The following is a 13,885-nucleotide window of genomic DNA, read 5'->3' as shown; positions in this document are numbered from 1 at the left end:
AGCACCATGATGGTAGGATCAAATTCACACATAAAAATAGTAAACTTAAATGTAAATGGACTAGATGCCCCAATTAAAAGACACAGACTGGCAAACTGGATAGAGTCAAGACCTATCAGTGTGCTGTTCTGCTGTTCAAGAGACCCATCTTACCTGCAAAGACACACAGGGCTCAAAATAAAGGGATGGAGGAAAATTTACCAAGAAAATGGAAAGCAGAAGAAAGCAGGGGTTGCAATCCTAGTTTCTGACAAAACAGACTTTAAACCAACAAAGATTAAAAAAAAAGAAAGAAAAGGCAAAGAAGGGCATTACCTAATGGTAAAGGGATCAACTCCACAAGAGGAACTAAGAATTTTAAATATACATGCACCCAATACAGGAGCACCCAGATTAATAAAACTAGTTTTTAGAGACCTACACGGAGACTTAGACTCCCACACAGTAATAGTGGGAGACTTTAACAGCCCACTGTCAATATTAGACAGATCATCGAGACAGACAATTAACAAAGATACTCAGGACTTGAACTCAGTTCTGGATCAGGTGGACCTGATAGATGTCTACATAACTCTCCACCCCAAATCAACAGAATATACATTCTTCTCAGTGCCACGTGGCACTGCCTCTAAAACTGACCACAAAATTGGAAGCAAAACGCTCCTCAGCAAATGAAAAAAACTGAAATCATAACAGTCTCTCAGACCACAGTGGAATCAAATTAGAACTCAAGATTAAGAAACTAACTCAAACCCACACAATTACATGGAAATTAAACAACCTGCTCCTGAAAGACTCCTGGGTAGATAAAGAAATTAAGGCAGAAATCAAGAAGTTCTTTGAAACCAATGAGAACAATGTAATCTGATGGAAGCAAAATCATCATAAAATCCCCTGTGGCCAGCTTAAAAACTTAAAGCATAAAAAGTATTCAGCAATTTAATGAATTGAATTCAACATAGATATAATCCATATTTGTAAAAATAAATTTTTTTTTTGCTATTCAACATAAAAATTTTGGAAAGGATAATTTACCCAACCCCTGCCCACATGCACACACACTGAACATTTTTGCTCCTATCATCTGGAGGCTATAAAAATATTGACATGTTAGTACCAGATCAAAAAAAGAGGAGATCACTGCTGACAACTTAGTTCAATCACAGCAAAACTCTGTTGTCTTGCCCAATTGACTCTTTGAAGGACAAAAGCAATCACCTTCCAATAAAGATGTGCCAAAATTTCTAAATTGTGATGAGCGGACTCCTGCCAGCACATTTAGAGTGAGTTAGGGAGGGTTAAATTGGATGATAGCTGGCTGTGTGCACATTAAGCCAGAGCGTCAGATTAAAGATGTGGTCTCTGACTTGAGAGGTGAGGAGGTGCTGGGGAAAGAATAAAAACGTTGTGGTTCTTGGGATTAAGATTGATATACACACAAGTGACTTTAAAACATAAGATAGCCAGTGGTTTAGGCAACAATCTGAAGACTAATTAATAACAAAATGTTGGCCAGGAAAGATGATTCATGTCTGTAATCCCAGCACTTTGGGAAGCCAAGGAAGGAGGATCATTTGAGGTCAGGATTTCAAAACCAGCCCGGGTGACAGGGCAAGACCCCATCTCTAAAATAAAATAAAATAAAAGTAGCTGGACATGGTGGCTGTACCTGTAGTCCTAGCTGCTTGGGAGGCTGAGGCAGGAGGAACCCTTGAGCCCAGGAGTTGGAGGTTGCAGTGAGCTATGATCACTCCAAAGCACTCCAGCCTAGGTGACAGAGACCCCATCTCTAAAAATTAAAAAATAAAGAAACTGTGTATAGAGACCATATACAGACTTTTAAAACCCAAATAACCTCCCCACACGGCAAAAACTACCTTTTAAGGAATATGACCCAAACCAATTTTTTTCTGAAAATGTTTCTGTTGCTCATGTCAAGTGGTTGAATGAAATCAAAGCTGCTATAACAACAGCTGGGGGGAAAAGAATGCTGCATATACAAAGAAATCTAGACTGCAAAATGCAGAGGATTCTAAGCTAAATGACAAGATGATCCAGTAACATTCTTTTTGGGAAGTATAAATGCTTGGTAAATACAAAGGTTTGGGGGTCACTCTATTTAGAATTCATTATAAACTATACTTAACTAATCCTCTAGTTGTTCATGGAATCTGCTATACTTCCCAGTGGTGGAAGTTCTGAAGCCCAGAGGAATTCAAATGCAGAAGCACTCACGTGGAGTTGGTTGGGATGCGAGCAGGATAAGGGTGGAGAGGACAGCATATTCACTCAATACAAGTCTAGCACTCAATAATTCATTTAATAATGTTTTTTTTTTATCTGTGATCTCTTGGGACCTACATTATGTGCCTACAAAAGGTAAAGCTTTTTGAGATACATAACATTTGTAGGTTTTAAGTAAAATATAAAGAAAAGCTGAAATCCCTATGTGAACCCCTTGTGAGAAACATATTGGATTTTAAAACTTCAAGAAACATACTTTTTACCAAACTAATCGTTGTGTCCAAAAGTAGAGGGTTAACAAAAGACCCAGAACAGCCAAAGCCATCTTGATCAAAAAGAACAAAACTGGAGGAATCGCATTACCTGACTTCAAATTATACTACAGAACTATAGTAACCAAAACAGCACAGTACTGGAATAAAAACAGAAACATAGAATGTTAGAACAGAAGAGAGGACCAAGAAATAATCCATACATCTACAGTGGACTCATTTTCAATAAAGATGCCAAGAATATACATTGGAGGAAAGACAGTCTCTTCAATAAATGGTGCTGGGAAAACTGGATATCCATGTGCAGAAGAATAAACCTAGATCCCTATCTCTCACCATATACAAAAATCAAAACAGTTTAAATATAACACCTCAAACTATGAAACTACTAAAAGAAAACATTGGGGAATTCTCTAGGACAAGGGGTCTCCAATCCCCGGGTCATGAACCAGTACCAGTCTGTGGCCTGTTAGGAATCAGGCTGCACAGCAGGAGATGAATGGTAGGTGAGCTAGCCTTACCTGCTGAGCTCTGCAGTGGCTTGAGATTCTCACAGGGGCATGAACCCTATTGTGGACTGTGCATGCGAGGGATCTAAGTTGTGTGCTCCTTATGAGAATCTAATGACTGATGATTTGAGGTGGAGCAGTTTCATCCACCACCACCCTGTCCGTGGGAAAACTGTCCCAGATAAGAACTGAGTGATCTACTCTGACCATAAGGGTGGTGCAGAATCTGAGGAGGAAGAGGCTGTGGGCTCACCTTCCTCTTCCCATCCTGTTCACCCTCCATTATGCTCAATAACCCTTTGTGACTGTTCCATAGCTCTGGAATGCTGGACTGGGGCTCCAGACTAAAGTGTACATTCTCTGTGCCCAGTTGCTGAGACAGCAGCATGCTTGAGATGATGGAGAAGTGTAGCTGTTTTCTCCTGCATATAAGTGAGGCCTGGAGAATTAGTTCTCTCTTTTCTATTTTTGTATGGAATTGCTGTCTTCTTTCTGCCATGTTCCTGAATTCAGTGGAATCCATAACTACCACTGTTCGTAGAAAGCAGAGACATCAATTAGGCACGGTAAAGAAAAGCGCCCGAATATCACTTTCCATTATTCTGAATTAATTATCAGAAAAGAGATATACCAGGAATGAGAGTACTGGGAAAAGATGAGAACATCATTAGTCTTAGAGAACAGGGTAGGCAGGTCAGGGGAGACAGCAGAGCCTAGGGCTTCTAACCAAAGGTCACAAATAATTTATCTGAGTGTGAGAGAGGTCTTCAGAGTAAAATCCCAAATACTGTGATTCAGGGTTATGAATTGGCTGATGAAGGGAGCTCAGCACACTTGAACAGGACAGCCCTTCAATATCGTTTCATCAGCCACCTCCCCATCCCATCTCAGGTGACCCTGGGGACAAGTTTCTCTCTTGTGTAGAGCCAACATGGAAAGCAATGGCGAGCCCCCAAAAAACTTTGATCTGATATGTACGCATAGATATAGATATAGATAGGTAAATATAGATTAGATATCAGGTTAATAATAGCTATTTAGATAGTGTGTGTGTGTGTGTGTGTATATATATATATATATATATATATTATATATATATATATAGAGAGAGAGAGAGAGAGAGAGAGAGAGAGAGAGAGGAGAGAGAGAGAGAGAGAGAGAGAGAAAGAGGCTTGGATCCCACTAGTCTTTGGAAATCTTAAGATATCCCAGGAATTTTTTGTAGCACAATTATATTTTAAAAAGCAACTCATCTTTGAAAACATAACACACAGAATGAAAGTATACATGTCTCACACACACAGTGACATGGTTCCTCACACACTGAATATATGTGAAAGTAGGAGCATGTCAGAAACAGTTTACTCAGAACTTAGAAGCCTCTCTAGTGCTCTGTGCCAGTCAGTACCTAAGTAAGACCAACTCTTCTGCCTCTGCCCTGGGAGTAGACATTCTCACTTCTAACAGCATGATTATTTTTGCTAGGTACAGCTTCATCCATTTCATGTGCATTTATTGATCTGATTGTTACAATAATCCTATGAGATCAATACTATTATTCTTCCCATATTACAGATGAGGAAACTAGGGAGCATAATGTTCATGGTACTTGCCATGGTCATACTGCTATTAAGTAGCTGAGCTGGAATCCAAACCAGGAACTCTGGCTCTAGAGTCAAACCCTTTAGTCACTAAATTGTGCTGTATAAAATATCATGGCAAGCTCGATCAACAGTCTGAATCAATACAATTAGATATGTTTAGAGAAATAACCACTAACCACCATACAGCACTTCGTAGATTGTTCTGCACATACCCTTTGACTTCCTCCTACTTACGGCTCAGACCCTGTGAGCAGGCATCAACCTCTGAGGGAAAAAGACTTGCTCAAAGGCCACCGCTAAAAAGGAGGAGATTCGAGCTGAGAACAGATTGGGGTCTATTATTTTCTTCAGCATTTCACAAAGGACAGGAGACAAGAGACCAAGAGGATTTCATGAGTAATCCTTTTCTCCAGTGAGGCCAGCTAGGCACTCTGGACATGGTTGGTGCTAAACTTGTAAGAAGTCCTAGTCAGGCCCTGTCTCTTGACTGAAGATTTATATGTTACTCAACCCCTCAGAATCCTTGGGGTACCCAAGTTCTTCACTGCACTTATGCAGGTGACAGGAGGTTTATCTGTGACCCAGACAGATGCTGTAGGCAGATAAGGCAATAATGAGGAAATAAGTGAAGCACAGAGTGAGTAAGGCAGATGCTGTGAGTTTGGGTCTCCACCAGGGTAACTTGTGAAGAAGAGAAAGAAAGAACCTAACCTATCCTGATAGCCCACAACCTTGGGGAAACATGATGTCCACTGAGTACATGAAGTTTTCCATCAGCACACCTAGACTCAAATCCTATCTCTGCCAATCACTTGTGCACTCTACGTGGGTCACCTCTTTTCTCAGCGTCCTGCTTTCTTCATTGATAAAGTAAGCTTAATAGTATTACTATTCACACTGTAACAGGTGGATTAAATCATGTAACATATTATTTGTTTTATAGATGGCACATACGTATTTTATAGATAGCACATAATCAACAGATTTTTTCTTTCTTTCCCTGTTCTTTCTCAACACTGATGAAAGAAAAGAAAAACAATGTTTTCTTTTAATGCCTTCTTAGTATTGAGTGCTCTCATCAATTCTGCATTCATGACAAACAACAAAGTCTAACTTAGATACATTAAACACAGAGAAAAGAACACTGAACATACAGGCAGAACCAGCTATGAATCCTATCTCTGCCCCTCACCATTCACTAAATGGATGCCTTAAAGACATCACATACCAATTCTGACCTGCAGATCACTCCTCATATCATCTCTGCTAAGAGAGAAAATTATAAAATGCTACCAAAGTATGAGTGGGTTTTATGACTAGGTACTAAAGAATAGGAAACCAGTGAATCAATAAACTCACGAGGGCGGAGCAAGATGGCCGAATAGGAGCAGCTCCAGTCTCCAACTCCCAGCGCGAGCGACACAGAAGACCGGTGATTTCTGCGTTTTCAACTGAGGTACTGGGGTCATCTCGCTAGGGAGTGCCGGACAGTCGGTGCTGGTCAGCTGCTGCAGCCTGACCAGCGTGAGCTGAAGCAGGGCGAGGCATCGCCTCACCTGGAAGCGCAAGGGGGAAAGGAATCCCTTTTTCCTAGCCAGGGGAACTGAGACACACAACACCTGGAAAATCGGGTAACTCCCACCCCAATACTGCGCTTTAAGGAAACAGGCACACCAGGAGAATATATCCCACACCTGGCCGGGAGGGTCCCACGCCCATGGAGCCTCCCTCACTGCTAACACAGCCGTCTGCGGCGATCTATCCGCAAGGCAGCAGCGAGGCTGGGGGAGGGGCGCCCGCCATTGCTGAGGCTTAAGTAGGTAAACAAAGCCGCTGGGAAGCTCGAACTGGGTGGAGCTCACAGCAGCTCAAGGAAGCCTGCCTGTCTCTGTAGACTCTACCTCTGCGGACAGCGCACAGCTGCAGTCCATTAGGGGAAAGAGTGGTGGCGGTGCAGACGGGAACGACTCTGTCTGACAGCTTTGGGGAGAGCCGTGGATCTCCTAACGCGGAGGTTGAGATCCGAGAACGGACAGACTGCCTGCTCAGGTGGGTCCCTGACCCCTGAGTAGCCTAGCTGGGAGACATCCCCCACTAGGGGCAGTCTGACACCCCACACCTCACAGGGTGGAGTCACCCCTGAGAGGAAACTTCCAAAGAAAGAATCAGACAGGTACACTCGCTGTTCAGCAATATTCTATCTTCGAAACCTCTGCTGCTGATACCCAGGCAAACAGGGTCTGGAGTGGACCTCAAGCAATCTCCAACAGACCAACAGACCCTTCTGACTGTCAGACGGAAAACTATCAAACAGGAAGGACACCTATACCAAAACCCCATCCGTACGTCACATCATCAAAGTCCAGAGACAGATAAAACCACAAAGATGGGGAAGAAGCAGGGCAGAAAAGCTGGAAATTCAAAAAATAAGAGCGCATCCCCCTGCAAAGGAGCGCAGCCCATCGCCAGCAACGGATCAAAGCTGGTCAGAGAATGACTTTGACGAGATGAGAGAAGAAGGCTTCAGTCCATCAAACCTCTCAGAGCTAAAGGAGGAATTACGTACCCAGTGCAAAGAAACTAAAAATCTTGAAAAAAGTGGAAGAATTGACAGCTAGATTAATTAATGCAGAGAAGATCATAAACGAAATGACAGAGATGAAAACCATGACACGAGAAATACGTGACAAATGCACAAGCTTCAGTAACCGACTCGATCAACTGGAAGAAAGAGTATCAACGACTTGATCAAATGAATGAAATGAAGCGAGAAGAGAAACCAAAAGAAAAAAGAAGAAAAAGAAATGAACAAAGCCTGCAAGAAGTATGGGATTATGTAAAAAGACCAAATCTACGTCTGATTGGGGTGCCGGAAAGTGAGGGGGAAAATGGACCAAGTTGGAAAACACTCTTCAGGATATCATCCAGGAGAACTTCCCCAACCTAGTAGGGCAGGCCAACATTCAAATTCAGGAAATACAGAGAAAGCCCAAAGATACTCCTCCAGAAGAGCAACTCCAAGACACATAATTGCCAGATTCACCAAAGTTGAAATGAAGGAAAAAATCTTAAGGGCAGCCAGAGAAAGGTCGGGTTACCCACAAAGGGAAGCCCATCAGACTAACAGCAGACCTCTCGGCAGAAACTCTACAAGCCAGAAGAGAGTGGGGGCCAATATTCAACGTTCTTAAAGAAAAGAATTTTCAACCCAGAATTTCATATCCAGCCAAACTAAGCTTCATCAGTGAAGGAGAAAAAAAATCCTTTACAGATAAGCAAATGCTTAGAGATTTTGTCACCACCAGGCCTGCCTTACAAGAGACCCTGAAGGAAGCCCTAAACATGGAAAGGAACAAGCGGTACCAGCCATTGCAAAAACATGCCAAAATGTAAAGACCATCGAGGCTAGGAAGAACTGCATCAACTAACGAGCAAAATAACCAGTAATATCATAATGACAGGATCAAGTTCAAGTTCACACATAACAATATTAACCTTAAATGTCATGGACTAATGCTCCAATTAAAAGACACAGACTGGCAAACTGAATCAAGAGTCAAGACCCATCAGTCTGCTGTATTCAGGAGACCCATCTCACATGCAGAGACATACATAGGCTCAAAATAAAGGGATGGAGGAAGATCTACCAAGCAAATGGAGAACAAAAAAAAAAGCAGGGGTGCAATCCTAGTCTCTGATAAAACAGACTTTAAACCATCAAAGATCAAAAGAGACAAAGAAGGCATTACATAATGGTAAAGGGATCAATTCAACAGGAAGAGCTAACTCTCCTAAATATATGCACCCAATACAGGAGCACCCAGATTCATAAAGCAAGTCCTTAGAGACCTACAAAGAGACTTAGACTCCCATACAATAATAATGGGAGACTTCAACACTCCACTGTCAACATTAGACAGATCAACGAGACAGAAAGTTAGCAAGGATATCCAGGAATTGAACTCATCTCTGCACCAAGCGGACCTAATAGACATCTATAGAACTCTCCACCCCAAATCAACAGAATATACATTCTTCTCAGCACCACATCGCACTTATTCCAAAATTGACCACATAATTGGAAGTAAAGCACTCCTCAGCAAATGTACAAGAACAGAATTATAACAAACTGTCTCTCAGACCACAGTGCAATCAAACTAGAACTCAGGACTAAGAAACTCAATCAAAACCGCTCAACTACATGGAAACTGAACAACCTGCTCCTGAATGACTACTGGGTACATAACGAAATGAAAGCAGAAATAAAGATGTTCTTTGAAACCAATGAGAACAAAGATACAACATACCAGAATCTCTGGGACACATTTAAAGCAGTGTGTAGAGGGAAATTTATAGCACTAAATGCCCACAGAGAAAGTAGGAGAGATCTAAAATTGACACTCTAACATCACAATTAAAAGAACTAGAGAGGCAAGAGCAAACACATTCAAAAGCTACCAGAAGGCAAGAAATAACTAAGATCAGAGCAGAACTGAAGGAGATAGAGACACAAAAAACCCCCAAAAAATCAATGAATCCAGGAGTTGGTTTTTTGAAAAGATCAACAAAATTGACAGACCGCTAGCTAGACAATAATAAAGAGAAAAGAGAGAGGAATCAAATAGACGCATAAAAAATGATAAAGGGGATATCACCACCGACCCCACAGAAATACAAACAACCATCAGAGAATACTATAAATGCCTCTACGCAAATCAACTAGAAAATCTAGAAGAAATGGATAATTTCCTGGACACTTACACTCTCCCAAGACTAAACCAGGAAGAAGTTGAATCCCTGAATAGACCAATAGCAGGCTCTGAAATTGAGGCAACAATTAATAGCCTACCCATCAAAAAAGTCCAGGACCAGATGGATTCACAGCTGAATTCTACCAGAGGTACAAGGAGGAGCTGGTACCATCCTTCTGAAACTATTTCAATCAATAGAAAAGAGGGAATCCTCCCTAACTCTTTTATGAGGCCAACATCATCCTGATACCAAAGCCTGGCAGAGACACAACAAAAAGAGAGAATTTAGACCAATATCCCTGATGAACATCGATGCAAAAATCCTCAATAAAATACTGGCAAACTGGATTCAGCAGCACATCAAAAAGCTTATCCACCATGATCAAGTGGGCTTCATCCCTGGGATGCAAGGCTGGTTCAACATTCGCAAATCAATAAAATAATCCAGCATATAAACAGAACCAAAGACAAGACCACATGATTATCTCAATAGATGCAGAAAAGGCTTTTGACAAAATCAACAGCCCTTTATGCTAAAAACGCTCAATAAATTTGGTATTGATGGAACGTACCTCAAAATAATAAGAGCTATTTATGACAAACCCACAGCTAATATCATACTGAATGGGCAAAAACTGGAAAAATTCCCTTTGAAAACTGGCACAAGACAGGGATGCCCTCTCTCACCACTCCTATTCAACATAGTCTTGGAAGTTCTGGCTAGGGCAATCAGGCAAGAGAAAGAAATCAAGGGTATCCAGTTAGGAAAAGAAGAAGTCAAATTGTCCCTGTTTGCAGATGACATGATTGTAATTTAGAAAACCCCATTGTCTCAGCCCAAAATCTCCTTAAGCTGATAAGCAACTTCAGCAAAGTCTCAGGATACAAAATTAATGTGCAAAATCACAAGCATTCTTATACACCAGTAACAGACAAGCAGAGAGCCAAATCAGGAATCAACTTCCATTCACAATTGCTTCAAAGAGAATCAAATACCTAGGAATCCAGCTTACAAGGGATGTAAAGGACCTCTTCAAGGAGAACTACAAACCACTGCTCAGTGAAATCAAAGAGGACACAAACAAATGGAAGAACATACCATGCTCATGGATAGGAAGAATCAATATCGTGAAAATGGCCATACTGCCCAAGGTTATTTACAGATTCAATGCCATCCCCATCAAGCTACCAATGACTTTCTTCACAGAATTGGAAAAAAACGGCTTTAAAGTTCATATGGAACAAAAAAGAGCCCGCATTGCAAAGACAATCCTAAGTCAAAAGGACAAAGCTGGAGGCGTCACGCTACCTGACTTCAAACTATACTACAAGGCTACAGTAACCAAAACAGCATGGTACTGGTACCACAACAGAGATAATAGACCAATGGAACAGAACAGAGTCCTCAGAAATAATACCACACATCTACAGCCATCTGATCTTTGACAAACCTGAGAGAAACAAGAAATGGGGAAAGGATTCCCTATTTCATAAATGGTGCTGGAAAATTGGCTAGCCATAAGTAGAGAAGCTGAAACTGGATCCTTTCCTTACCCCTTATACGAAGATTAATTCAAGATGGATTAGAGACTTAAATGTTAGACCTAATACCATAAAAACCCTAGAAGAAAATCTAGGTAGTACCATTCAGGACATAGGCATGGGCAAGGACTTCATGTCTAAAACACCAAAAGCAACGGCAGCAAAAGCAAAATTGACACATGGGATCTAATTAAACTAAAGAGCTTTTGCACAGCTAAAGAAACTACCATCAGAGTGAACAGGCACCTACAGAATGGGAAAAAATTTTTGCAACCTACTCATCTGACAAAGGGCTAATATCCAGAATCTACCAAGAACTCAAACAAATATACAAGAAAAAAACAAACAACCCCATCAAAAAGTGGGGAAAGGATATGAACAGACATTTCTCAAAAGAAGACATCCATACAGCCAACAGACACATGAAAAAATGCTCATCATCACTGGCCATCAGAGAAATGCAAATCAAAACCACAATGAGATACCATCTCACACCAGTTAGAATGGCAATCATTAAGAAGTCAGGAAACAACAGGTGTTGGAGAGGATGTGGAGAAATAGGAACACTTTTACACTGTTGGTGGGATTGTAAACTAGTTCAACCATTATGGAAAACACTATGGCGATTCCTCAAGGATCTAGAACTAGATGTACCATATGACCCAGCCATCCCGCTACTGGGTATATACCCAAAGGATTATAAATTACTCTACTACAAAGATACATGCACACGTATGTTTATTGCGGCACTATTCACAATAGCAAAGACTTGGAATCAACCCAAATGTCCATCTGTGACAGACTGGATTAAGAAAATGTGGCACATATACACCATGGAATACTATGCAGCCATCAAAAGGATGAGTTTGCGTCCTTTGTAGGGACATGGATGCAGCTGGAAACCATCATTCTTAGCAAACTATCACAAGAAGAGAAAACCAAACACCGCATGTTCTCACTCATAGGTGGGAACTGAACAATGAGATCACTTGGACTCGGGAAGGGGAACATCACACAGGGGGCCTATCATGGGGAGGGGGGAGGAGGGAGGGATTGCATTGGGGAGTATACATGATATAAACGTCATGCACATGTACCCTAGAACTTAAAGTATAATAAAAAATAAAAAATAAAAATAAAAATAGCAACAGAAAAAATAAAAATAAAATAAACTCACAATGTGGTGGTTTGCAGACATTATCTGCATGGCAGCTGAATATACTTCTCTAGAAGTATCCCCATTTGGTCAGAGATGGCCTTTACTGCGATGGCCATCCTTGTCCAGTCTTACTCAGGTTTCAGTATTTTTGCAGAACTAGCATCCCTGGTGTACGAAAAATGTGATAAATGAGCTCTTTGTGCAGTCATCTACACCCTCTCTGAAGAGCATTTGGATTTGATTTATCCACATTAATAAAGAGAGCCCATTTGTTTGATGGGAAGAAGTAGGATTTCAAACTCATTTTCCTTAAGTTTTGCATGGTCTCAATCGTCTGGCAATAGAAGAAATGTAAAGGAAAATAACAGTTATGTGTAAACAAAATTGACAAAGTTGCATCATAGGGAATATAGCTAACATCTGCATAAAAGGTTTATATATACTTTTAAGAGGGGCGTATAAAAGCATAATTCATAAGAACAATAAAAAGTACAATTAATGCCATAAAATGAAATCTAAATAGAATTAAGAGCAGCAAGTGAAGCAAATGGAAAAACACTGTAGCCCACTAGTACTCAAAAACTATTAAACAATTATTCTTGAAATTTTAGCTTATTAAATAAGCAGTTAGACAATATACCCTATTAAATAAAGTATTAATTTTATATGCTTTGTGCCACTATATCCATTTCCTGGAGTCAATCCTAGTTTGTAAAAAGGTTATAAAATTATATCCAATAATACAAACACACATTTTTCTCCAGGTACTACCTTCTTTCTCTTCTTCCAATCACAGATAAACTTCTAAAAGAAGTTTCCATCCACTTTGTCTCCAACCTCTCCTCCTATTTACTGTAGTCAATATATTCCAATCTGGATTTTGCCAAATTAATTCTGGCAAACCAGCCCTTTCTTTTCCTAAATGTAAAACGTCATGTTTTAAACACGTTTCTTCCCTTAAACACCCTCATCACAATTTTCTCCTGGTTGTCCCCCTATTTTGCTCCTGGATGTCCTCCTATCATTTCATTGAAATGCCCTTTTCAGGTTCCTCACTCTGTTCACTACATTAAGATGTAAAGGTCCTCAAGATTCAGGTTTTGGTCTTCTGATTCACTACACAATTTCTGCCAGACCTCATCCATCCTCGGGCTTTCAGGAAAAAAGTATAGCCCAGCTCCCAAATGAACATCTCTAGCCATGCACTCTGTAAATTCCAGAACTGTGCATCCAATTTTCAAGGCTTAAAGTCCTCCAGTTTCTGGTGATAAAAACCACTTTACTTTTGCCTATGGTGTGAGTTTATGATACAGTTGAAATTAATTGGTTGATTAATAATTTTATTTCTCTCTCAGCAAAAAGTTTCAAGAGGGCTGAAGCTGTGTTTCCTTTATTCACTTTTCTATCCTGAAAACAGTCACATATCAAGTGTTTCATACAGTGTGAATGGAATGAATGAACTGAACTTCACTTGAGGTTGCAAAACCAAACTTGGCATTGATTTATTGAGTAAGGCCAGGTATGGTGGCTTATGTCAGTAATCCCAGCAGTGTGGGAGGCTGAGATGGGAGGATTGCTTGAGGCCAGGAGTTCGAGGCTGTAGTGAGCTATGATCCTGCTACTGCACTCCAGCTTAGGTGACACAGCAAGACCTTGTGTGTGTGTGTGTGTGTTTTAAAAAACAAATGCAAGAAGATCTGAAAGTAAAACTTGAAATAATAAAGAGAATAATTTTCAAAATATAAAGTGAGGGGCTGGGTGTAGTGGCTCACGCCTGAAATCCAGCACTTTGGGAGGCTGAGGT

Source organism: Trachypithecus francoisi, unplaced genomic scaffold, assembly GCF_009764315.1.
Source record: "Trachypithecus francoisi isolate TF-2019V2 unplaced genomic scaffold, Tfra_2.0 Lachesis_group16, whole genome shotgun sequence".
NCBI lineage: Eukaryota > Metazoa > Chordata > Mammalia > Primates > Cercopithecidae > Trachypithecus > Trachypithecus francoisi.
The sequence above is the reverse complement of the archived record's forward strand: the minus strand, read 5'-3'. Positions refer to the sequence as shown.